This window comes from Sapajus apella, unplaced genomic scaffold, assembly GCF_009761245.1.
Source record: "Sapajus apella isolate SASKATOON/1434 unplaced genomic scaffold, GSC_monkey_1.0 scaffold118, whole genome shotgun sequence".
NCBI lineage: Eukaryota > Metazoa > Chordata > Mammalia > Primates > Cebidae > Sapajus > Sapajus apella.
The window spans coordinates 1,269,652-1,294,708 of record NW_022437058.1 but is presented as its reverse complement, the minus strand read 5'-3'; the positions used below and the strand labels follow the sequence as shown (position 1 = coordinate 1,294,708).

Genomic DNA, 25,057 nt, shown 5'->3' with positions numbered 1-25,057 from the left:
ACTCCGGGGGCTTATGTCTAGGACACCATGATTTCTATCCTTAGCTACTCTCCTAGTATAGGAGAAAAATGTTTGGAGGTTGATTCTGGCAGCCTTCCTGGTGTGCCCACACCTGTCCTGGGAGGGTGATGAGTCACCGTCGCCTCCTCAGTGAAGTCAGGACTCAGAACTGCAGCCATTTGCTCAGTCATCCATCCGAGACTCAAACATACAATCTGCTGCTTTATATATTGACCTGCTCCCTTCTATGGGGGATTTTTCAGTTTCACAGAGTCAAGAGTATATAGGGTGAAACATTTTGTTGCAATTAGCTGCCCCAATTTCTGCTCATTGCCCCTAGCTAAGAAGTACCCTTCTAAGATTCCTGATATCCCTGGCATGCTGCTTGCTAGAAAAGTCATTGGCAGCAGGGAGGGGCTCACACCTCCACACCACCTCCAGCCTGGTAATTATTTTCTCTGGTGCTTTTGTAGGGGAAGAGTGGCGTCTTGCTTTAATCTGCATTTTTCTGACCTCCAGGGAGATGCACATTTTCTTGTTCAGTTGCGGTTTGTAGTAATCTTAGAAAAGAGACCTGGGGGCTTCAGGAGACTACTGAGGGGCCCTGCAGAACCCCCAGGCGTGACTGTAGGATTAGGCAGTAGGGTGGTCTGCCCTGGGAGCTCTCTCTCTCCATTGTGGGGTGTGTGGGACAGCAGGTCGCCTGCTCCATCCTCCCCCTTGGCATGTGTGGTGGCCACATATGAGGCTGGGTGTCATCTTCAGCTGGCCCTGCCAAGCCCTGCCTGTCTGCTGGAGGAGGGCAGCTTACACAAAATGCCCAGTGTGCTGAGTTCTACGCTGGAGGGCATGGGTTCTCCGGGGAGTGTAGGATGCCCATGTGTGTGAGGGGTGTGGTTCGCCTTCAGTGTTGCTTCTCCCCTTTTTCCTTGCACTGCGGCTTCCAGGAGCAGCTGCGCATGTGGGGCTGGGGTATCTCTGACATATTCCTGAGCCATCTCATGAGCTGTGGGCCTGAACCAGCAGTACCTCCATTAAACCTGTGACTACCGGTCTTCCAGGAGGCAGAAATCAAAGCTCTTACCTGTGCATCCATTGCACGGGTGTGGGACACATTTTGGAATTTCAAGTTGTGTATAATCGGTAGGCAGTTGTCAAATAAAAAACCAGACTTAGTATGAAGAGTCTTTCTTAAGAGTGTGCAAAGGAGGGCACGGACTATTACAGTAGGGCCGGGGCCTGGTCACATGCTGACCGTGAGATCACACGCGTCTCAAAGGTTAGACCAAAGGGCTCTTCTTTGTAGGGTGGTGTAGATGAGGCTTAGAAGAACCGGAGATGGGATGTGGGAGGAAGGTGGTGGAGTCAGAAGATGCCTTACCTGAGGCCGGCCGTTTGTCAGAGGGGCTGTGCTGGCTCCATGGTGCCTGAGGGGCCCCGGGGAGGACAGAAGTGAAGCAGGGCTTGGTTATGAGCATTTTGTTGTGAGTGATCAGGAGGGGGCGGGGGACGCACAGTGCCGCTGGTCATGGAGGGGTGCAGAGCAGGCATTGGCGGGTTTCTGTGTCTGGCCTTATCCTGGGTGGATGGGGGCATCGTGAGCCTTAGCTCAGTCCTGTGGGAAAGGGGCTTTTTTTTGTAGCTGCTGTTTCTAGAATACAGAGGGCAGGGGATTCCCTACCTCCTGCTGTTTCCTAGGAGCAGTTGGCATTGTCACAGTTGTCACCTGGAGTTTGCAGAGAATAGGGCTTGTTATGTGGTGACTGGATGCTGGCCTGGGCTCCTTTGTGTTAGCCTCATGGGCCCTCAGATCTTAGCTTAGTTCTTGTGGTGTGTGGTCCTTTCTGACCAGCTAGGGACCTTTGTCCCTGCTTCTAGGTAAGTGGGATCTGAGCCAGGTGGAGACTGGAAGGAAGGTGCTTGCCACACACAGGAGCAGCCCCTAAGAGCTGCAGAGAGGACGAGGGTCAGCTTGGGACCCAGGGCTGGGCAGGGGCAGAGCAGGGGCAGAGCAGGGGCAGCTGCAGGGAAGAGGCTTGGGGTCTGCAGGGAGATTGTCATCCCTCCAGGAGGATGAGACCCTCAGGAGTGTTAGTAAGAGTCTTCCTAACACCCCTGCAGGCTCTTTCTCCCATCGCTGTGTTCCTGCTCTATCATCATCTCACTTCCTGAAATGACTTTCTCCAGTTGTTTCTTTGCATGGTCAGGAGGGCCAGGGACTTTTGATGCAGCTTGGCACACAAAAGGAGCAAAAAGCATTCACTGAAAGAATGAATGAGCTGCATCTAAACCCTGACTCCATTAAGCTGCCCTAGGGACCAGACGCTGTTCACTGGAATAGCAGCAGCATCAGCCGAGGGACTGTTAGAAATGCATGTTCTTGGTGCTCCGCCAGAGAGCTACTGGACTGGGGCTCCAAGTAGGGCCCCGAGATCTGGCATTCAGACCCTTGCCAGGGCTCTGCTGCAGGCCACAGTGTGAGAACCACTGACCAGAGGCACATGGGGTCCCCAGGAGGCCGCGATGGCTCAGAACCTGCCTTTGAGCTGCTGAGGAGTAGTGGGGTGGTTCTTTCCCCAGCGTGTGAGTGAGTGGGGTTGCTGAGCTGCAGCTCCCTTGGGACGAGGATGAGGACCATGTAGAGTGTGTGTTTGAGTGTGCATGTGTGTGTAGGCACATGTATGTAGGTTGGTGTGTATGTGAGTACATGTGGGTGTGTGCAGTATGTGTATGAGTGTACATGAAGGTATATATGTTTGTGTAGGTGTGCATGTGTTTGTGTGTGTATCCATGTGGGCATATGTATCGGTGTGTATATGAGTGTGTGTTTAGGTGTATTAGGTGTGTGTGTATGTGAATGTGGCATTTGGGTATGTTTGTGTGTGCATATATGTGTATATGTATGTGTGCATGTGTGTGTATGTGTGTATATGTGTGCGTGTGTATGCGTGTGTCTTTGTGTGACTTTTTGAATATACATGTATGTCTGCTTACATGGGGGTGTGTGTGTGGTATATGTGTGCATGGGTGTATATGTGCGTGCATGTAAGTGTGGGTGGATGTGTGTCTGCATGGATGGGTGTCTGTGTGCATGTATGCATGTGTGTGGTGTATGTTTGTGGTGTGTGTGGCAGGCAGTCTTTTAGGGGGACCCAGGAAGGGAACTGTGTGACCAGCCATGAGTCGGCCTTCCTAAGGCTGTATGTACCATGTGAAATTTGTAGGTTCCACTTAAGAAAAAGGGGGTGCTGCTCTGTGGGTGACTGTGGCACATAATCTGTTGCAGCATGCAGGGTAAAAATGTCACTAATACGGAAGCTCAGAACTGCAGGGACCAAGTTGTCTTCTGATCCCCAGACCACTCCACAGCATGAGAAACCTGTTACTGCTCTCTTGACTGTCCTGCCAAAAGCCCATGTCCCTCGCGCGGCCATTCACACACATACGTAAGGTCACCGTGGAGCGGCGGGCTTGCCCTGGCTGCCCCTCCACAGCCTGCCTTTTTATTCTGTCTTGGGCAGTTCCCTTTCCACACAAGGTAACCTCCTCAGGGTTTGTTTTTTGTTTTTTTGGTTTTTTTTTGAGATAAAGTCTCACTCTGTCACCCAGGCTGGAGTGCAGTGGCACAGTCATAGCTCACTGCAGCTTGACGTCCTGGGCTCAAGCAATCCTCCCATTCCAGCCTCTTGAGTAGTCGGGACTACAGGTGTGTGCCACCATGCCTGGCTGACTTTTTAATGTTTTGTAGAGATGGGGTCTCACTGTGTTGTCCAGGCTGGTCTTGAACTTCTGGGCTCCAGCAATCCTCCCTTGTCAGTTTCCTGAAGTGCTGGGATTACAGCCGTGAGCCACTGTGCCAGCTGATTTCCTTGCCTTTGAAATGGCTGCATAGACGTCAGCGTTTGGATAGACTATTTGATCCTGATCAGCTGCTGATGGACTTTGAGGGTTTCTGTGGCTTTGCTACGATGCAGGAAGCACCCTCATGGTGTAGCTTTGTGTCCAAGTGGAATGTGATTCAGGAGCATCCTGAGTGTCACAGTCAGGCAGCCACCAAGTCTCCTCCCCCACTGTCGGGCGCCAGTTTTCCCGCCCCATCACGGGCTCTGGTTGCTCAGCTTTGTAAGTTACTGCTCATCTGAAAGATGAAAACGGCCGTCCGGTTTCAGTTTGTTTCTTTCATCACCAATGACATTGAACATCTTGTCCCTTCACTTGCCATTTGAGGCTGTGTGCCCTGTGGGTGGGGACTTTGTGATGCTCACTCCCTGCTCCAAGAGGCCAGTAGAGGAGGGAAAGAGCCCTTTGCATTTTCTCAGCGTGCTGCTTCATGTTTCTCCTTTCCGCAGGGCATTATTAAGCCCTCCCCTACTTTTAAGATTATTAGAAAGCCCTCCTGGCTGGATGTGGTGGCTCACGCCTGTAATCTCAACACTTTGGGCCAAGGTGGGCAGATCATTTTAGGTCAGGAGTTCAAGACCAGTCTGGCCAACATGGCGAAACCCCATCTCCACTAAACAAATACAAAAATCAAGAATCAGCCAGGTGTGGTGGCATGCACCTGTAATCTCAGCTACTTGGGAGACTGAGGCATGGGAATCGCTTGAACCTGGGAGGCAGAGGTTGCAGTGAGCTGAGAATGTGCCCCCACACTCCAGCCTGGTGACAGAGCAAGAATCTATCTCAAAAAGAAAAACCCTCCCAAATTCTGATACCTGTTTGCGTTCTTCTTTTCTTCTCCCTCTCTTCATTGCCCTCCATCTCCTCCCTGATCTTGGTTTTTAAGTATGTATTAATTTTAAAACTTGAGAAGTGTTGGAATATTGAGTACTAGCACTGACATTGTCTTCACATATGATTTTTAAATTAGGGACTGATTGGGAGCTTTGTGCCACAGTGTCCTTCTTGACTGTGGCTTCATTGTGGGTCACAGGGTTCCTGGGTAAGGCCTCGGCCCACCCTGGCTGCCTCCTGCCCTAGAGCTCACGCTCAGCGATTGTGTGCCACGCCAAGGAGATGCTCTCTGCCACAAGGAGATGCTCTCTGGCCAGGAGTAGAGGGGAGGAGAGATGGGTAGGTGAAGGAAGGTGCAGATGATGCCTTCCTCCCAGCTCTTGCTAATCCTTGTCCTTTAGTTGTGATGCCTCCTCTCGTCTCACCTGGCCGGGTGAGCCGTATCCTCTGACTGATGGTTTTCTGCGATGATGCTCTTGCAGTCCCTGGGGGACATTTTTGGCACAGGGTTGGGGTATGGAATTGTGTGTGTGTATAGTGCAAGGAGTCTGGTAGTTTATGTTGCTAAAATGCGCCCTTTTCTAACTCTGTTTCAGACTCTGCCAACACCAGATAGTAGAAAGAAACCATATGCTGAAATGTTTGACAACACTGATCGTTTGGTAAGTGATGGCGTCCGCCTGAGAGCCACGGTTCCTTTTGGAATTGGCTCTTCAGAAGGTCTCGTCCCAGTGTTCCACCCCTCCGTCAGCAGTGATGCCCGTTCACTGTTGACCTGCCAGGCAGGCATCTGGAGAGCGAGGGAGGAAGGCCTGTCTCCGGAAGCTCAGGTGGTTCTGCCTGGAGTGGTCAGGGTCCATTTAAGGGATGCAACTGTAGAAGAAGTCAGAGTGGGTGGGGGCTGGGGAGGCCATGAGTGAGGCGATGCTGGGTGCGGGTCGTTTGGTGGTGAGCCCAGTACCCAGCCAGAGCACCGGCTTCCCTGGCAGGAAGGGAAGGGCCCAGGTATTGGAGGTGCCCCTGCCTGTACTGTCCCCTGAGGACTGGTGCACCTGGGAGTTCATATTGGGTTGTGGAAGGTGGTCTTTCACCTGACCCTTGGGGTCTTCGGTGGGCAGTTGCTTCTCTTCTGTCCACTAGCTCACACCCTTCATGTCCCATGTTCAGGGAGGTCTGGGGAAGGCGGTGGCTTGGGCTGGGATGAGGTGGAGGGGGACCCCTGGGGCTTCTGCACCCTTGCTCCCATCCCTGCCCCTCGAGTGTGCCGAGTGGAAGAAGGGGCTCCATGTTATCTGAGATTCCAGAGCACTGGGCCACAGGGGTCCTGCTTCGGACAGGCATGTGGGGGTGAGCCTATATGTCGTGGCAGCCCTAGAGAGCACTGGCCCTCCCTGTCACGGATGAGGTCATGGAGGCACAGCGTGATGAAGTGATGTGGTTGTAGGCTATGACCTAGGCCACGCATTTTCTCTGGCCCTGTCCCCATCCCCTCCCAACGATTTGAGATCAGGCAGCCTGCCTTGGAGGGCTGCTGGGCCATGGGCTGGCCCGTCACTTCATGGGTTTAGTTTCCTCTTCTGTAAATACGAAGGGGCAGAGGTGCCCCGGGCGGCTTCCTGGAGGGGCGGGGCTTCCTCACCCATGCGGGGCACATGCCTGGGTGGAGTCCTGTGCCAGGGCTCCACTGGGTCAGCTCAGGGCTGAGGGTGCTGTGGAGTGGCTACACCCCCCGCCATCCCGAGGGTGGCCTGGGCTGGGACAGGTCACATCCTTGTGCTGTGCAGGATTGCAGGCTCCATAGGACTCACCCTGCGCAGAATGCTGCCCTCAGCCTCACACCCTGCCTTCACCATGGGGCACCGACTGCGGTTTGACACTCTCACTGGATGTGGGAGGTACCCTGGGCAGCCCTGGGAGGGACTGTCTTTGGCTCATCAGCCACCTGTGCAGGCTTCTCATTTCTGTCTTGTTTACATGCTCAGATGGAGCCAGAAGAGAAGTGGTCATCAGAAGAATCTGCTCTGTTTGATCTGATAGAGGGCCCACCTGTACAAGGCCCACTCCTGCTAGATCTGGTCATGGAAATAGAGGAGGGAGTGGAAACTGGGGGGTTGGGGGTGCTGACCTTATCAGCCACACCAAGCTGGGGGAGCCTCAGCCACTTCCATGCCACCTTCTGTGGCCGCTACTGGAGACATGGATTCAAGGTTGATGCAGGTGTGTCTGTGTTTCCAGATGTGACTTTTGTTGTAAGAAGTGGGATATATAAGTCCTTGCATCCCCTTTAGAAAGCTGGGTTGTGACTCTTACTGCCTTGGGGTGCCTCGGCCCTCCAGGTCTTGCTCAGGCTGGGATCCTCCTCGCTGCAGTTTTCACACAGGGAGTCCGCACACACAAGACCATTTGCAAAGGACATACTGAAGATTAAGACATATATTCTAGAACTTGGGTTGAAGTGGAAGCAAAAATAACTTTTAAGGGAACTTTTTCAGTGTGAAGTGGCCCATCCAAGCAAGTTTGCCAGCCTCTGGGTGGGGACAAAGCAGGCATTGTGGTTCCCGGTGCCACCGTGGGCCAGGCTCTGTGAAGCAGGGTCCTGGCGAGAGGACGGCCTCCACAGGAAGCTGACCGTCAGGGCTGTGTGTCCACCCGGCGAGGGCCAGGACCCGATGGTTCCGGGAGGCCTGGGCTGCTGGGGTCCCTACTGCAGGCCTGTTGGGAATGGCTGGGAATGGCCTGGGGGCCATCACCTGCCAGCAGATTCCCTAGAAGCATGGGATAAGACAGGCAGCAAAGGGCTCTGTGTCTTCGGAGGAGGGAGCACAGGTTGGCTTGGACATCTGTCTGGGGGAATCAGAGAGCCGCAGGATCCAATGCTGTGTCTTGCAAGTGATTTCTTTTCTTGGACCCAAACTCTTACACTTGCATGTGCTTATGGGGAGAAGTTCTGAGTGCAGAAAGTGAATTTCTTTGAGTTTGGTTGTTGTTTTGATAATATCTGCATTTAGGCCCTTCTTTCTTAATTTAAAACAACCTGTAGTCTTTAAGAAGTGCACTGTGTAGGTGCTGCCCAGCCTCTCTGGTGTCCGAGTGTGCCCCACGGCTTGGAGGCAGGGTTGCTTCACCTGCACTGGGATGGAGCCCTGTTCATAGGAGCTGGGCTTTATTTTTGGCAGGTACAGTTGCACGACACAGAGCTGAGAACAGAAAGACTAGATTTAATTAAATGACACTGAAAGGGGAGCTAATTACTTCTGCATGTTTCAGGAGGCCCAGGAGGGTATCCCAGGTCCTCTACTGCAGCCCTGTGAGGCTGTTACCTGGAAAATGCCCAGGACACCATCCCTGATGGGTTCTTAGGGTTCTGAGGCATTGCTGTGACTGATGATAAACGATGTGAGCTTTCCTGTCTGAAGCCTGGCTTTCAAGATAAGCCGTGCAGTCTAGAGACAGTGCAGCAGGCCAGTGCAGAGGAAGCATGGTAAAGATGTGCATCCCAAAGCTGCTTTAACAGGACAGGACATGTAGGGTACTCGCACCATCCAGCCGCCTCTCGCACACAGGAGGGGCCCGCAGCCGAGGGCTCATCTATAGTAACCAGAAGCTTCCACACCTTCAGCACACTCAGATCCATAGCGCCTCCTCATTTCAGTGGCTGTGTGGGCACTACTCCCTCCTTATGCCTTACAGGGTCCCTGTCCGGTAACCTAGCTGGACGCCACACCTGACACGGAATACCAGAAGTGTGGCTGATCAGAGCCGAGATGCCTGATTTGCACACAGAAGACAAGATGTACTGCCTTGTTTATGACCTGCATACAAAGACATGTAGATGGATGTATTTTGGATGTGTATTGGGTTAGACAAAATACGTTACTAAAGGGCTGGGCACGGTTGCTCACACCCGTAATCCCTTTGGGAGGCCAAGGTGTGCGGATCACAAGGTCAAGAGATCGAGACCATCCTGGCCAACACGGTGAAACCCCGACTCTACTAAAAATACAAAAATTAGCTGGGCGTGGTGGCGTGCGCCTATAGTCCCAGCTACTTGGGAGGCTGAGGCAGGAGGATTGCTTGAACCCGGGAGGCACAGGTTGCAGTGAGCTGAGATCACGTCAGTGCACTCCAGCCTGGTGACAGAGCGAGATTCCGTATAGCTCGCTCTCCCTCTCTCTCTCTGACTGTCTCTGTGTGTATATGTATATTACTAAAGAAAACGTACTTTTTTAGCATGACGTCTAGGAAAATCTGAAATCATACCTGCGGCTCGCCTGGTATATGTGGGATCTAAACTGCTCTTTGGTGCCCTTGGATTTGACTTCCTCTCCTGTGGAGGCCCCACCCCTGTCATTGGAAGCTACTGACTGGTAACAACCATATCAGGCTTTGAGAGTATTTTTAGCCAGCTTTAAATGCTCTTATTTTGCATTTATGCAGACATTACAAGACAGCCTGCTGGGCCTTACCAAATAACCAGGGACCACTGAGACTGCGTGTGCAGGGCACCCGGGCCTGTGCTTCAGTGAACATACCCCTCCCCAAAAGGCCCCACGCAATCTGGACTTCTGTTTCCCTTGCTTTCTGTGGGTAAGACTTACACAGCATGATTGTGGCTGATTTTCCGTGTCCCAGCCGTACTGTGAATGCATCAGTTGGCGTGCTCAGCCTGCAGGTCAGTGATGGTTTGTGATGAGCCCCATCCTGCGTTCCTGTGGGGGGAGGGTTCCCACATAACCCTTTCAGGCCCTGACCTGCACTTGCTTTGGCAGCCCCTGGGGTCTCACTGAGGGGCTGCTATCTGTGCCGCCAAGGGACACACACTGGAGTCCTGGGAAAAGCCCCTCAGGCACTCCCACATCTGGACAGGCTATTTATATCCCTCATAAGGGCCCATTTTTCTTTGCAGAGAGTGAACATGTGGGCGATGCTGTCATGCCCACCAGTGGAGCCCGTGAAACAAGCCTTTCATTGAATAGCTTTCTGGGTGCGTCTGACACGTTCTCATCCACGTGCAGAGGCCTCGCAGTTTTACGTCTGCCCTGCTGCCGTTGTGTGGATCGCTGCTTCTCAGAGTGCAGGTGGGCTGTGGCCCCCACAGCAGCCTGTTCCTGGTGCTAGGGCAGCCTGGCTGGTCTAGGTAGGCACAGCCCACCTCCCTGTCTCTATCCCACATCACCCAGGGCAGGGTGGGTCCTCCATGGCCTGGAATGCCAGTTCACTGAGCTCCTGCCCTGGGTCCTGGACGCCTGGGCAGTGGGGCCTCAGCAGAGGAAATAGCATTCTGCTCTTGGGGCAGGCAGACCCCGAAGGAGATCAATAGGTCATGTATGATCGGAGTTACAAGGGAGAGAAAAATAAAGCAGAAAAAGATGCCAGGGGCAGTGGCTGACTCTTGTAATCCCAGCATTTTGATAGGCTGAGATTGGAAGTATCACTTGAGGCCAGGAGTTTGAGACCAGCTTGGGCAACATAGTGAGACCCCCCCATCTCTATAAAAATATAGAAAATTAGGCTAGATGTGGTGGCTCACGCCTGTAATCCCAGCACTTTGGGAGGCTGAGCTGGGTGGAATCACAAGGTCAGGAGTTCGAGACCAGCCTGGCCAATATGGTGAAACCATGTCCCTACTAAAAATACAAAAATTGGGCATGATGATGCATGCCTGTAATCCCAGCTATTCAGGAGGCCGAGGCAGGGAAATCGCTTGAAGCCAGGAGGCGGAGATTGCAATGGGCGGAGATTGCCGTGGGCGGAGATTGCAGTGAGCCAGGATTGTGCCACTGCACTCCAGCCTGGGTGACAGAGCAAGGTTCTGTGTCAAAAAATGTGTGTGTGTGTGTGTGTGTGTGTGTGAAATTAGCTAGGCATGGTGACATGCACCTGTAGTCCCAGCTACTTATGAGGCTGAAGTGAGAGCATGACATAAGCCCAAGAATTTGAGGCTGCAGTGAGCTATGATCACAGCAGCCTGGGTGACAGAGCAAGACCCTATACAAGTAAATACCAATAAAATACAAATAAATAAATACATAAAGCAGAGAAGGAGATGAGACTGGTTCTGTAGGGGAGCTGGGCTGATGGATGGAGCGAAGGCCGGCACCGTGCCTGTGCATGGGGAGGAGCACTATATGCCTGGGGAGCAAAGGAACAAAGGCCCCGAGGCAGATGGGAGCGAGTCTTGAGGGTCCAGGGAGCACTGAGGTGGGGGTGGTGGGCAGTGGGCTAAGGCAAAGTCAGGAAGGGCAGGGACAGGAGAGGAAGTGGTGGGTAGGGGAGCTTGAGGGGGTTGGGAAGACCCCTGGCTTCTGGGGAAAATGGGCCCTGGTGGGAGTGCCAGGCACCCAGTTAGAAGGCTATGAGATGGTCTGGGAGAGTGGTGCTGGTGCTGGCATGGTGCAGCAGTGTCGATGAGGAGGGGCTCCTTTGGGCGCTTATTTGGAGGTAGATCCAGGAGACCTGCTGCCAGCTTGGATCCAGGGTGGGCTATGGTGGGGGCTGGGGAGCACAGAATGCACTGGGGTTTGGCCTGAGCCATTGGAAAGATGGGCGCTCTACGTGGGTTTCCGCCTGGGCTTTCTTGGAGGCGTCTCAGCTTTGGAGAGGTGAGGAGCATGGTTTGGGGACACAGGAAGCTTGAGGTGCTTATTAGTGGGGAGGAGGCTGTGGGGTACCTAAGCCTGGAGTTGGGGAGACATGTGAGGACTGGCTTAAGGGTGGGTCCTGACTGGAGCCGGGGCATGGAGCTGTCCCAGGGCAGGCCTCCTCAGAATGCCCTTGTTCCTTCACTGTCAGGTAGAGACATGTCTGTCCCTGCTTCTGCTCCATGCTGGCCTGCAAGGGTCACAGGAGAGGCCAGCCTTTGGGGGCCCCCACTGAGACTGGAGGGGCAGACAGGCAGCGTGCAATGGAGGGTCAGGGTTCGGATTGGCTGCCGGGCTGCGGTGGGAGGGGTGGTTTGGGAGGTGGGGTGGGAGGTTCGGACTGGCTGCTGGGCTAAGGTGGGAGGGGTGGTCTGCAGTGGGGCTGGGAGGTGAGACGGACAGACCTGCAAGGGTAGGACACATGGCAGGGCTTGGAAGGGAAGGTGTCTGGGGACTTGAGGGTCTCCTCTCATCTTCTGCAATCTTTTGCGGGCAGTGCTCATCCCACAGGGGCAACCCTAGCTGAGACTTCGAATCCTCTGAGCTGGGCACAGTGTGGGCAGGGAGCCCGCCTGAGGCCTGGGTGCAGCGTGGCATGGGGAGTAGAAGGCAGGTCCTAAGGGTAGGCACCTTCCTTCCCCACCAGCGTGCCTGGCACACAACCACCCTTTCACGCCTCAATCTCCTCCTGCTGCTGCCTTGTTTTAGAAGGCGTGGCTGCCAGGGTCTGGGATGTCCCACACCTCTGTCAAGGGGAAGCAGCTGCTCCTTTATGCAGGGAGCTTCGAAGCCTGGAGAAGCCCCAGGAGGCAGCCCCCCTCTCTGCCCTCTTTGGTGGCATGAGAGAGGCCCAGCAGTATTCGTAATGGACATAGGATGGTGCGTCATCCTGTCTTCTTTAGCCCATGCTGGGCAGGGTGGGGTCATGGCCTTGGAGCAGGCCCTGTTCAGAGCCACTCAGTCCATCTCAGGGTTTTTTGTTTTTTGGTTTTGTCCCTTATGGTAGGCCAAATGATGGCCCCCGAAAATACCAGGTTCTAACCCCTGAAACCTGAGAGTGTGACTTTGGAGTTAAGAGTCTGCAGATGGGGCTAAGTTGAGGATCTTGAGATGGGGGGATGATCTGGATTAACTGGTGTACCCCAAATGCACTCACAAGTGTTCTAAGAGTCAGTAGAGGAGGTTAGGCACTGAGGGCACGAGGCTGGAGTAGGGTGGATTTCATCTGCCAATTGGGCTGGGTCTCGGGGTACCCGTTAAGTGGTCAGGTGCTATTCTGGGTGTCTGTGCAGGTGTTCCTGGGTGAGGTTGACATGAGAATCGGTAGACTAAGGAAAGCCGTGGCCTAAAGGCAGGGTGGACAGACCTACAGGGATAGAACACATGGCAGGGCTCCGAAGGGAGGGGGTCTGGGACATGAGGGTCTTGTCCTGTCTCCTGCTGGGGGTTCAGTACTTGTCCTGCATGGCACCCCCAGCTGAGCCTGCAGAGACCTCTGAGCTGGACAGAGGCTGGGGGCGTGGAGAGGGAGCCTGCCTGAGGCCTGTGTGCAGCATGCGGAGTAGAAGGTGGGGTAGAAGGTAGCCCTACCCAGTGTGAGCCTTACCCATCTGTGGAAGCCCTCAGTAGAACAAAACGACCCGGCTTCCTGAGCCAGAGGGGACTTTGCCTGCCTGACCTCCTGCAAACAGAGGCACCGGCTCTTCCCAGGTCGCTAGCTTGCAGATGACAGATCCATAATCACGTGAGCCGAGCGCATAATAAATCCCTGTCTCTTCCTGTGCACATCCTGTTGGTTCTGTTTCTCTGGAGAACCCTGCCTAACCAAGGAACCACAAACCAAGGAACACTGCAGCCACCAGAAGCTGGAAGGGGCCAGGAAGGGAGTCTCCCCTGTGACCTCCAGAGGGAGCGTGGCCCTGCTGACACCCTGATTTTGGTCAGTGAAACTGATCTCAGAATTCTGGCCTCTAGAACTGTGAAGGAATACACTTCTGCTATTTAAGCCACCCAGCTTGTGGTCACTGGTGAGAGCTGCCGCTGGAAAACCATGCAGGCAGTGTAAACAGTGCTTCCGCGAACACCCTGGCCTCACTCTGGAGCTGTCGTTCAGTGCACAAGTTTCGGGGAGCAGCACTCACGGTCCAAAGAGCGTGTGTCTCTTCACTGTAATGCATCTTGCAAGATCCATTTCTGAAAAGATCCAGTAGTTCATCCTTTCCCCTTGAGCATGGGGAGCTCCCTGTTCCTAGCACCCTCTCTTGGCAGTGGCCTGAAACACTGTAGACGGACTTGTCAGTCTTCATGGGCAGAGTGACTTTGTGTTCTTGATGGCATCACCCAGAACCTGGTGAGTGTTGAGTCCTTGTTGAATGTTCTGTGGCCATTTGGATCTTCCTGTGAGTCGCCTGTTGTGTGTTGTGAGCCTGTTCTGTCGTGACATTCAGCCCACTCTTGCCAATCTACAGGCACTCTGGATTTGTTATAGATATTGATCCTCTTTCTTCTGCTTGGAAAACATTTATTCCTAATTCTCTCCTTGGCTAGTTTCTTTTATTGTATCATTTGCTGTCCAGATGAGCTCATTTTGTGGTCAAATATGTCTCTCTCTTCTCTTAGCATTTGTTAAGAAGATTACATGGGTTGTCTGGGGATTTTCTGGCAGGAGTTTTTTTGTTTTGTGTGTTTGAATTAAACTCTTGAACGTGTCTAGAATGCTTTTAACATGAAATAATATGTTTGGGGTGGGGGAGGACAATTTTGTTTCCTTCCAGTGTGCCAGCACTAATTAGTCAATAATCCGTCCTTTGACGAATGAATTGAACGTCAGCTCTGTGGTCTGTTAGGGTCTCCTGTAAACTGGGTTCCGACTGCGGATCCGCCATCCCACTTGCTGGCCTGCTTGTCTCTTCATGTGCCCACATCCCGTCAGTAGCGGCTGCAGAGCATGTGCTGATGGCTGGGAGGAGTCCCCTCGCACGCTCCGTGTGTGATGACGTGCTTTATGAGCCGTGATGGCAGGAGTGCTCCTGCATGTGTGGGTATGTGTTTGCCTGTGTTTCTTCTTATGGCTCCTGGGCAGAGCTTGATAAAGGCAGGTACCCTGAAGCTGTGCTGCAGGGACAGCCAGGGAAGAGGCCGTGGAGGTGGAGAGGGGGGCCCAGGGGAAGCAGAAAAACAGAGACCACCAAGTGGACGCAGACTTATGCCTGTGTTAGGTATAATTTCTAAAAGACAAGGTGTCCAGGGCAATCAAGGTAAAGCAGGTTTATTATGGGAGGAGCAGTGAAAAGATAACTCCTCGTGTCAGGGACCCGCCCACTGCTTGGATTTCCTTAGGGGGTGAGTGCCCTGGCTCTGCCTGTCGTCAGGGGGTGCCCTGGCTCTGCCCGTGGTCAGGGGATGCATGGGCATGCAGTGGGGTGAGCATGTCACTGCAGCTTAGGTGCCTGTACCTGGCCCAGGTCTGCGTGACCCTGGGCCCCTGAGGATGCTCATGCCCAGGCACTGCCTGGGCCCCTCTGGCAGCTGGCACCCCAGAATCCCCAGATGCTCTCAGTGTCCTGTCTTCTATGGCACTGCTCAAGTGTGGCAGACCACACCCAAGCAGGAAGCCCAGGAGGTCAGGACCTACCTTTACCAGCTGGTGACCCCATCCCTGCCCATGCTGTGGCAGGAGGGTACAGAGTTTCAGGTGCCGGCCCATACAGGACTCACAGCCAGGAGAGGAGGCAGCCAGGTCCTGGCCACCAGCTCGGAGGCAGGCGTGGGGTGGGGTGCGGCCGAGGCTCTGCAGGGCCAGGGCCGTCTGCCACCCGCCTAGCCCGGGCACATCCTCCTCTGGCGGCGGCTGCTGGCCCGACCTGCTTCCCGGGTGGCTATTATGGGCGGGTGGAGTCCAGGCTGTGCTTTACAGGGAGGGCTCATTTTCTGTCAGACACCTGAAGGCTCTGGAGGGACAGCAGGACCGTGGTACATTTTCTCCGAGGTCAGTGAGAAGGTGGACAGAGCAGCCAGGCCCTGTGGGAAGGGGGCCGGAGGCTTGGCCCATGGGCATCCCGGTGGCCCTAGTGATTAATCTCCTTGTTCAGCCCACACACAGCTTGTGGCTGGAGTGTGTGTCCAGGTTGAGCTCTGGCATCCGTTCTTCTTCAGGGCTCCCCTGGGTTCCATCTAGGGGGTAGTGTGGGTGGTCACAATCCCACCACTGACCGGGAAGTCTCACTCGTGAAGCTGTGAAGAAGTCTTCAGGGGACCTGGTGGGGCTGGGCTGTGGGCTTTGAGTCACCTCCTGGGGAGAAGAGCTGCCTTCCTCCTGGGTGGCTTCAGTCCCAGGCAGGTCAGGCAGAGGCTGTGCAGGCATGCTGTAGGGATGCAGGGGGCCTGCCTGCTGCTGAGCAGGGTCCTGATGGGCATCGGAGTGAAGGCCCCTAAAGTCTCACAGGCTGTGTGATGACAGGCTTGCCCCAGCCCAGGCCCGAGGCCCAGGTTTGCAGATGACACTGGCACATGTGTGAACCAGGGTCCCCAGCATTGACTTGCATCTGCCCAGGTCTGGTGGTTCCTCGCTGGGAAATGGTGAGAAGGACGGGGAGGGCCGCAGCCATGCCAGATGTTGTCTGGTGCTGATCCCTCTCTGGGATGGACGTGGTTACGACCCCCGGGAACTCGCCCCTCCCCATGCTTTTGTCCTGACAGCTCAGGGTGGGTAGGTTTGATTCTTTGCTAGCTTTTGGGGCCTGTGGAAGTGAAACTCATTGTCTTTTCTATATTTACCTTAAGCTCTGTGTTTCTCGAAAGTGGAGAAAGAGGACCCTGGCCAGGCAGATAGTTTATTTTTATGCGTGGTTTCAGATGGCGCCTGCCCTCCTTTCCTCCGTGCTGCTGACCGTCTCGCTGCTTTGAGATGTTGCTGCTGCGTGGTTTCCTTATAATTCTTCCTATTCTGCATTTAACAAACGAAGTCTATATTCTTCTGCAAAGCTACTATGTTTAGCAGAGGACTCTTGGAGCCTGTCAGGCTTGGAAAGAGCAGGTAGCTCCCTCCTCTTCTGGCGGGTGGGCCAGTGGGGCTGGAGTGGGGGCTCCAGCAGCCCCCACCACCCGTGTGGCAGCCGTGGTGCTCAGGGTCAATCCACTGAGCCCCTCCCAGTGCTCTGGCCAGTGACCTTGACCCAGGCCACACAGGGGCAGCAAACCATGTCTCTGGCCTGAAGATGTGGCCTGGGCCAGGGGCAAAGGGAAGGAAACAGCTCCAGCTCGCTGAGTGATTACAGGGAGGGGCGATCAAAAACATGCTGAGCTCACCAGCCAGGCCATTACTGGTCCACACATCCATAAACTGCAAGGTTTCAGGCGTGTTAAATAACAGAGCCTTGCAGTCAATGAGGAAGGGAAATGTTTAAACACAGCCATGGGATGGGTGCCTGGTGAGGGACTGTCAGTACTGCTGACATTTTCAGCACATCTGCCTCCCATCCCCCACAGAGATCGTCCCCTGGAGAAGGTGGACACGGCTGTGAGCCCTTCCTGCCAGCCTCTAGCCCTCCGTCCGCACAGTGGAGAGCCTGGAGTTGCTGGGCTTCTCCTTCACTTAGATCACAGGGCAGGGTGGGATGGGAATGTTGGGGGTGGGGTTAGAGCCCAGGCAGGAAAGCTGGAAGCAGAGTGGTTGGACAGGTATTGGGGGCTGAAATGACAAAAAGGGTATTGAGGACACCCAGGGACAAAGCAGCCACGGCCTTCATGCAGGTCCTAGAAGTCCTGAGGAGGAGCCATGGGGTGGTGGGGAACTGGTCCCCTCCCTACCTGCTGCCTCCAGGCTGCCCTCACTTCCTTCCCATGATCTGGGGTATTCTGATTCTGACACAGTGATCTGGTGGTGGACTGTCATGTGGGAACGGGGCCCTGGCCAGCACAGACAGACACCTGCAGCGAGAGCTCAGGGTTGCCTCTGCCGTCAGCACCTCGGCCACATCACCCTCCCTGCTGATCCCAGACACTTCAGGCTCTGTCTTGCCTGTTGTTCCATCTTCCTGGGAAGCTCATGTTGTTGGTGCCGAATTCCTGAGGAGTCCTCCATGATGGTTGTCTGCTACACGGAGCCATGGAAGTTGCCCACTGCCGGGAGGAACAGTGCCGCCCGGCTGAGTCCTACACATGTGTGGAAGCGGAGGTCAAGGGTTGGTATTCGTAAGGTCTGGGAGTTTGGCTTAAGGCAGATCTTTCAATGTGGGTGGCTGATCTGATTTGGATTGGGACACGTTAACAATGTATACTAAGACTTTAAGATCAGTGGACACAGCAGAGGGTGGGAAGCCAGCCTGATGGTGGTTTGCTGGAAGAGCGGCTTGCCCAGTGGAGTGGCTTGTTGTTCTTAGAAGGACTCCCTGGGTGAGCAGGTCAGACAACTTCGGGAGCTCTGAACGTTCAAGTTGCATGCTGCTTTGCCCTCTTGGGTGGAAGTTTGCTGCAGTAGACCAGTTAAAGCGTGCTTGTGCAGTTCTGACACCTCACCCTTTGGGTCCAACTCGGCCTCCTCACTGGGCCAGCTTATCTACTGTAGTTCTCTTGTCACCCTGTGTGTTCCTACTCAGGACTTGTCACAGTGTGTCATCACACACATGCAAGCACACGCCGTGGGACGCTGATGTCCTGCCCACTGGATGGGTTCCATAGGGTGGAGCCAGCCCCACTTTGCTCTGCTGGCACTTAGCATGTTGCCTGGCACGTAGCAGGTAGTTAGTTAAGAAATATTTGCAAAGGAACATGAATAAGTCTTGCACAAGGTGCCGGGGAACTCAGAGGATGAAGCAGCCTCTGTTTTTTCCAGGAGACCAGGGGACACTTGACCCAGAAGGTCCCGGCTGCTGTGGAAGGTGCAGCCTCCCTCGGGGATGAGTGTGGAGGGCAGGGCCCAGGGGGCAGGATGATGGGAACAGGGGATACACGGGTGTGGGTGGGAGGTGGATCAGGCAGCATTGTGAGGATAAAGGATTGGGATTTTAAGCAAAAGGCCGCAGAGAGCTGTTGAAGGCTTTTCGGCAGAGGCAGATTTGAAATTGTCAAGACCAGATTTGAAGTTTTTAGACAGTCATGCAGCTACACCTTGGGGGTGGCTGAAAGTGTGGGTGGGAGAAGCCACAGAGGCTGGGGAGGAATGGGAGGGAGGGTGGTGTGGTCACTGCTTCCTGGTAGGGGTGGGGAGGGAGCTTTGACTGGGTCTTCGGGGCAGAGGAGCCAGCGCCACTCCAGGGCTCATCCCAGGTGGTGTGGATGGAGGTGTGGCAGCCCGGTTGGCTCCCAGGGTGAGGGTCAGGCTGAAGAGGAGGACACCAGGCCGCTTATCGTGGCTCCATTCCCTGTGGACTGCCCTTGGTGGGTTTAAGAGCAGGCAGGTCTCCCCATGTGTCCCAGACACGGCTCCTGACCCAGCAGGTGTGTCCACTTTTCAGCTGTGGTGAAGGTGACTGAGGGGCAGTGCACCAATGTAGAATGACTGTATGGTGTGTTTGTGGGCTAAAGTGAGTTAATGTTTAAATCGACACTAAACATGTGTTGGCTGGTTCCCATTCAGCCAAAACTTGTGCAGTCGGGGGCATCGCTGACTTTCTCTTTGTAAAGAGAAAATACAGGACCTGCAAATATGCTTTTAAAAATAGACACTTGCTCTTGGTTTTTTTGCAAATTAGGTTGACCTTTCAGTGCACTCTGGGGTCCAGCCAGCTGTGATGATCTTTGGACCAGTGAGCTGCTGACCGAGCTAACACCTTGTAGATGGAAATGGAATAGGTGTTATACCACGTCGTTTGTGTGGGTGGTACATGCAGGTGTTTGAAACCATTAGCTTCTTTGCATAATTAAAAACCTTAATTTTTTGTGAAATCTTTAATCACAGAAGAAATGCTTCTTTCCAATGTGAGTATTTCTCTTAATATTACCGTTGCTTTAAGAAAATTGCCTTCAGGTCTCATTATCCTCTTGGGCAGTTTACAGGCCAGAGTGGTCTCCACTCTCAGCCACTAGATCTTAGAGGATTCAAAGAAACCCTACTCTTTAAACGAGGCAACTCATATATTCTGAATCTATAAACACATCTTAAAATTGTGAAGCCTTTTGTAGAGTGTTTAGAAGTTCTTAAAATACATACATCGTATTCAATTCTAGTCAAAGAATATAAAGAATACTTCGATTTATTGCTTCGGATATCTTTAACACTAGAAATGTTCTTTGTCTCAGGAATGACAGAATAAAGCGCTTCATAATGTGGGTTTGACTGGCATAGCTTCGAGCCTGTGATGCGCCGGGTTAATATTTTATCTAATTGCATGATTCCAGCTCTGTCATGATCGGGACTTACAGTGGCCAGGCTCCCGCAGTGAATGCCGTTCCGCTCACCTTGTTCCATTCTGTGATGCAGCCATCACGAGCCACCGAAGGAGGTGCTCTGCCCTGAAAGCTCTCTCCAGGCCAGCCTGAGCCTGGCAGCCATGGAGCACAAGGCCTGCGGCAGCTGAGGCCCCCAGCCCTTCACTCCTTACCCTTCCTAGGTCTCCAGTTTCTCATCTCCAAACTTAAAGCTTGGGTTCATGGTCACAAGAGGCTCCCAGGAGAGAAGGAAGGCGCTTGGCTTGACTGTTCTTTACAGTGTGGCTGTTTGCTGCAGCGTGGCTGTTCTCTGCAGCGTGGCTGTTCTCTGCAGCGTGGCTGTTCTCTGCAGCGTGGCTGTTCGCTGCAGCGTGGCTGTTCTCTGCAGCGTGGCTGTTCTCTGCAGCGTGGCTGTTCGCTGCAGCGTGGCTGTTCGCTGCAGCGTGGCTGTTCGTTACAGTGTGTCTGTTCGTTACAGCGTGGCTGTTCTCTGCAGCGTGGCTGTTCACTGCAGCGTGGCTGTTCTCTGCAGCGTGGCTGTTCTCTGCAGCGTGGCTGTTTGTTACAGTGTGTCTGTTCGTTACAGCGTGGCTGTTCTCTGCAGCGTGGCTGTTCGCTGCAGCGTGGCTGTTCTCTACAGCGTGGCTATTCTTCTCTACAGCTCGCCTTTGTTGCTTCCCTCTTCCCTCTTCCACACTCAGGCCCCAGGGAGCCTGCTCCCTCCACAGCAGCCGCCCACCCTTCTAGGTAAAGTGTCCCCTGCTTTCTCTCTGCATCTTGCTGAGATGGCCCTGCCCCTCTATCCCTACCCCTGTGGGTTATTAGAAACCTTCCAACGAAAAGGGCACGGAGCTAACACCCAGATGGCACTATGGGTGTTAGCAGGTTGGATGGCTCATGCTTGGGGCTGAGTTGCTCAGTTTAAGGAATTTTAGACTTGGCATCTAGGTCCAAGCATGTCCCTGTCCTGGCTGTGTGTCCCGAGCTGCAGGTCAGGGCAGAGCATCACACCTTTCATACAGTGTCCCTGTCTTGTTCATCTCCGAGGCTCAGAGACCTAATTTGTGTGGCTGTCACCTGTGCCTGCTCAAGTCATGTTGCTACCTTCCTTCAGCACCTGGACACATCAGCCAGACCTCCCTCCCTGGGACCCCTTGACCTGGGGCAGCACCGGGAACCTCTGCCCCTTGCTGATGGCACACATGGGTGGGTGCCCATGGTCACTGAGCCCAGCCATGTCCCAGGTCTGCGCCTTCCCTTCCCAGGGTGCACTGCAGCAGTGGGAGTCTTGTCGCTGCTGCCTGCTAGGGTTGGGGCTAGGTGGGGGTGGGTGCAGGGGCTACAATCTGGAGACAGTGCCTGCAGTGTCAGAGACTCAGGGCGAGCCTCACACCTGCTCTGCTGCTTGTTTTGTGGTTGTTTGCTTATTCAAGACCAAGTGTGAGCGACCAAGTTTGGGCAATACCACTGCATCTCGCTTTCTTACAGGCTTGAGGGCAGGTGCCTGCCATTGTGGGAGGAAAACCTGGTCTGCAGAAAAATAAAAACCGCCAGAGCTGCATGAGCCACTCCTCAGTGCACTATGCAATGCCCACTAGTATCAGGCCACTCATGGGGGTGGGCGTACTGGCCGACAGAGCAGCCAGGGCCCCTGCAGTCCCTAATAAAAGAGGTCATGTGTTTCCCGTTTAGGGTCATTTGCCCAGCTGGGAGCAGGCCATCTCACTGCAGTGCTGTTCAGCAGCTCTGTGCATGTTCACCTCCCAAGTTTGCCCTCATTGCTACCTCTTGACTGAGCTGCCTTCATGATTCCTGTATCCAAGGCTGGACATGAGAGCTCAGAGGGTCCGAGTGACTCGCCCAGGGCTACATCTGCTTCTTTGGGACTTCCCCTCTAGCCCCATTCTCCCGTGGCCCTAGGCAACTCGCCCATCCTGCCATGGAGCCCCAGACGACTGCAGTAGTAGCCCGGCCTGCAGAGTCCTCAGGCATGGAGAAGCTTGCCCTTCGCAGGCCCCCAGCCACTGTGTAGGTCGACAAGACCCGTGTGCACGTCTCGGGTGCTGGGCCACAACCCCCACAGCCTCATCTAAGGCAGCCTTTCTCCTGCTCCTTCAGCCCTGGGGCTGGGCCCTGTCCCACAGGCCCCTGAATTAGCCCACACAGGAAAACAATTGGGCCCACATTGCTGAACAGCTCCGCTGTTTAAAAGGAAGAGAATGGGACAGGCTTGTTCCACAACCTGCAGACAAGGCTCACCACAGGACTTTGTCCCTGTGCTGAAGGGCGCCTTGTTGTGGCTGGAGCAGTCCTGGCCTGAGACCCAACTAATAACAGAGCCCTTGAAACCCCTGCGGTCAGGACAGATGTCCCAGGCGGGCAGAGGCCCTGTGTGAGGATAGGACGGCCGGTCCAGATGGTGTCCTGAGTGCCCATCCTGCCTGGCAGCTGGGGACACGCTGACCAGCGTGGGGTCAGGAGCACGGCCCCAGGAAAGGTGAGGCCAACTGGGCAGGGTCAGGGGCTCAGGTTGTCTTTATCATTCGGTGAATGGTCTTGTGTTCCCATTTCTCACCACTCACTGGGGTCGAGTGAGAATGAGCTGAGTCAGTGGCCTTCCTTCTAATGTGAGGGGACTGAATGACCAGCTGTTGTTCCGGACAGCCAGAGGGAAAACACTTGAGTGGACCTGACAGGCTTCACAGAGCTTTGCGCTTCTGTGCTTTGAAGGCAGCAGAGTGCAGGGTGTTGTCTGAGAAGTCCGTCCGTCCGTAGCTGGCCAGCGAGCATCCGAGAAGCCGAGGCTGAGGCTGTGATTCTGGGGAGCTGGGTCGGGGTGGGGGTGCTTCCTTGGCCTGGGGCTATCCCTGCCTTCTTCTCAGGGGCAGCCAATTCCGTGTACGTTGGGATGCAGCACAGCATGTATGGACACTGGGTGTCTGGCAGTGTTCATGCCCTTCCTTTATTTAAATTTCATTTGTCTTTAAGTTTCTGTGTTTTGCACAGCCTCTGTAAGGAAAGGCCGGGCCTGAGCCTGCGGGCGTGGCCCTGGCTGGGGTATACCCCAACCAGGTTTTCCAGGAGCTGGCAGCGGGCTGGTCAGGGCCAGGTGGGGCGTGGGTGGAGCCTGCGGGACTTGCTCTGCATAAAGCCGTGGGTGTGGCTGCTGTTAGGATCTTTGCTGACACAGAGACCTGGGTGGCCTTGTTGTCGCTGGGTTTTGTAAATCCAGGTACATGCCCGGCACTGTGTCTAGTATGGCTCAGGTGTGTAAAAGTCAGAGAGCCCTGGGAGTCTGCCGTCTCTGCGGGCTGGGGAAGGGAGGAGGGCCCAGAAGCAAACCAGAAACTCTGCAGCTCCTGCTTAGGAGCCTCAAGGAAAGAAACAGGGCAAAGCAGCCAGAAGGCTGGGAACTGGAGGGCCAGTCCTTGGACTAGAATTTACATAGGAATGGGGGCTGTGAATGGAGATGCTTGTAATCCTTCCAGAATTGGGGTAAAATTTGCATCTCAATGACTCATCAAGTCAAGATTCCCATGGAATGTACTGGTTTCCTGGTTATTTTCCAGGTCCTGTTAATGGTCATTTGCATGTTTACTCAACCAGCGTTCTTAAAATTAATATTGCCTTGTGACTGCCTTTATCCTGACTCTGTTAGTGGGGATTTCTGTCGTCCACATCCCCTGGGGGACATGCAGCCCCGTGCGTGCCCTGCCTTGGCCTGCCCCTTCCCCCATGCAAGGGGCCCAGGTGGATTCTGAGCTCTTAGACCGGCATCGCAGCCCTCAGATGGGTTTGGTTGGGACTTCCCAGTATTAAAAATATATGTATTAATTACCTCACAGCATAGGAAGGCGTCATCTAAAAATTGAGGGTTTTTTCTTTCAGGAGAAAAAAATCAAGCCCATACTAGGCCACGTTGCAGAAGGCTGGGAGGTGCAGTGGCTCCTTCAGACAGGGCCTGGCCCAGCTGCCCTGTCTCCCCTTCATATGCCCTGATGGGACCCGGGAGGCTTCATTCAAAGGTTCATGGCTGCATATGCCAGGGATCTGCAGGAGATGAATAATGCCTCGAGGTACCCACCTCCTCATCCCTGGAACCTGTGAACGTTTCTGTTCGTGGTAAAGGGATTTTGCAGATAGGATTAAGTTAAGGACCTTGTGACAGGGAAATGCGCCTGGAATTTCCGGGGTGGGCCCTAAGTGTGATCACCAAGTTTCTTATGGGAGAGAGGCAGGAGGGCAGAGAAGAGAGGAGCTACACTGCTGGCGGAGGGAAGAAAAACTTTCACTCTCTCTTAGGTTCTGTTTCTAGGACCTGTGAATTAAACTGACAAAAGACATTAAGAGGAGAAAAGACAGACTAACGTTTTTATATGCATGAAGCTTCATGAAAGAAAGTAAAAACCCAAAGAAGCAGTCAGATTGGGAGCCTGCATACCGTTTTGACAAAGGTCTCAGTGGAGATTGAGAAGGCGCCCAGTGCCATTGCGCTGACGTCTTCCCTTCTAGAGGTTTCTAGGAGCCTGGCAGGCTCCTAGGCTGTGACCCCTCCCTCTGCTCCCTCCATGCGTGCTGGGTGGGGGCAGCCATGCATCGTGAAGCCGGGTGGCACTGGGTGACCGGGTAGATGGGTTAGACCTTGTTGCACATTACTGCTGCTCTGGGGCCAAGGTCTGGTAGGTCTTAAAATGTGAACAGCTGGAGACAATGCGGTGTGTGTGGTCCATGTCACTTGGCACTCCTGGTATGCCCCATGTGTCAGAGCATCTCTCCCCAGAGTGAGGCAGTCCATGAATGCCAAGTGCTATTGTGAATCATGCACAGATTCCTGCTCACATCTGCATGGAGGCTTCTGCAGCTCTTCATAGTGTCCATGTCACCCGGCCCAGAGGGGAGTAGTGGCGCTCTGGCTGGAGCTGCCCAGTGTGACCCACATGTAGCGCAGAGCTGCTGGGGTACGCTGGTGCCAGCATCCATAGCCTTTGAAAGATACTGTCTCAGCCCTGGGACAGTCTGCACCTAGGGCGGCGCTCTTGTGTGTAGTGGGACAGCAGAGGGCTTTGTGTCTCCCTGTTGCCTCTTTTTCCTGTGACCCTCTGGGCTCTGCCCTGGGCGATGTTCACCCTGTTCTCAGCCATGTGCAGGGGCGGAGGCCCCTTGCAGAGGGGGTTAAGTGAGATGCCAAGAGGTGGCTGCATCTGACCTGGTGTGCCTGTGCACAGTCCCCATCAGGACACACACCGTGTGCTCCGAAGGCTGTAGCATGTGGCACCAGCTGTGTTCACAATCTGCAGTGGCTGCTGGTTGGACAG

At 54.2% G+C, this 25,057-nt stretch overlaps 1 protein-coding gene across 6 annotated transcripts in view; it reads left to right on the top strand.

Moving 5' to 3' along the window:
• Positions 1-25,057, top strand: part of SEMA4D (semaphorin 4D) — a 127,636-nt gene that overhangs the window by 33,586 nt on the left and 68,993 nt on the right. For 5 of the 6 annotated variants that reach the window (XM_032260426.1, XM_032260425.1, XM_032260421.1 and 2 more), the window contains exon 2: positions 5,331-5,396. The exons of the other annotated variant lie outside the window; for it this stretch is intronic. The gene's annotated coding sequence lies outside the window, so the exon portion shown is untranslated. The remainder of the gene's footprint in view (positions 1-5,330; positions 5,397-25,057) is intronic. 6 annotated transcript variants of the gene reach the window in all.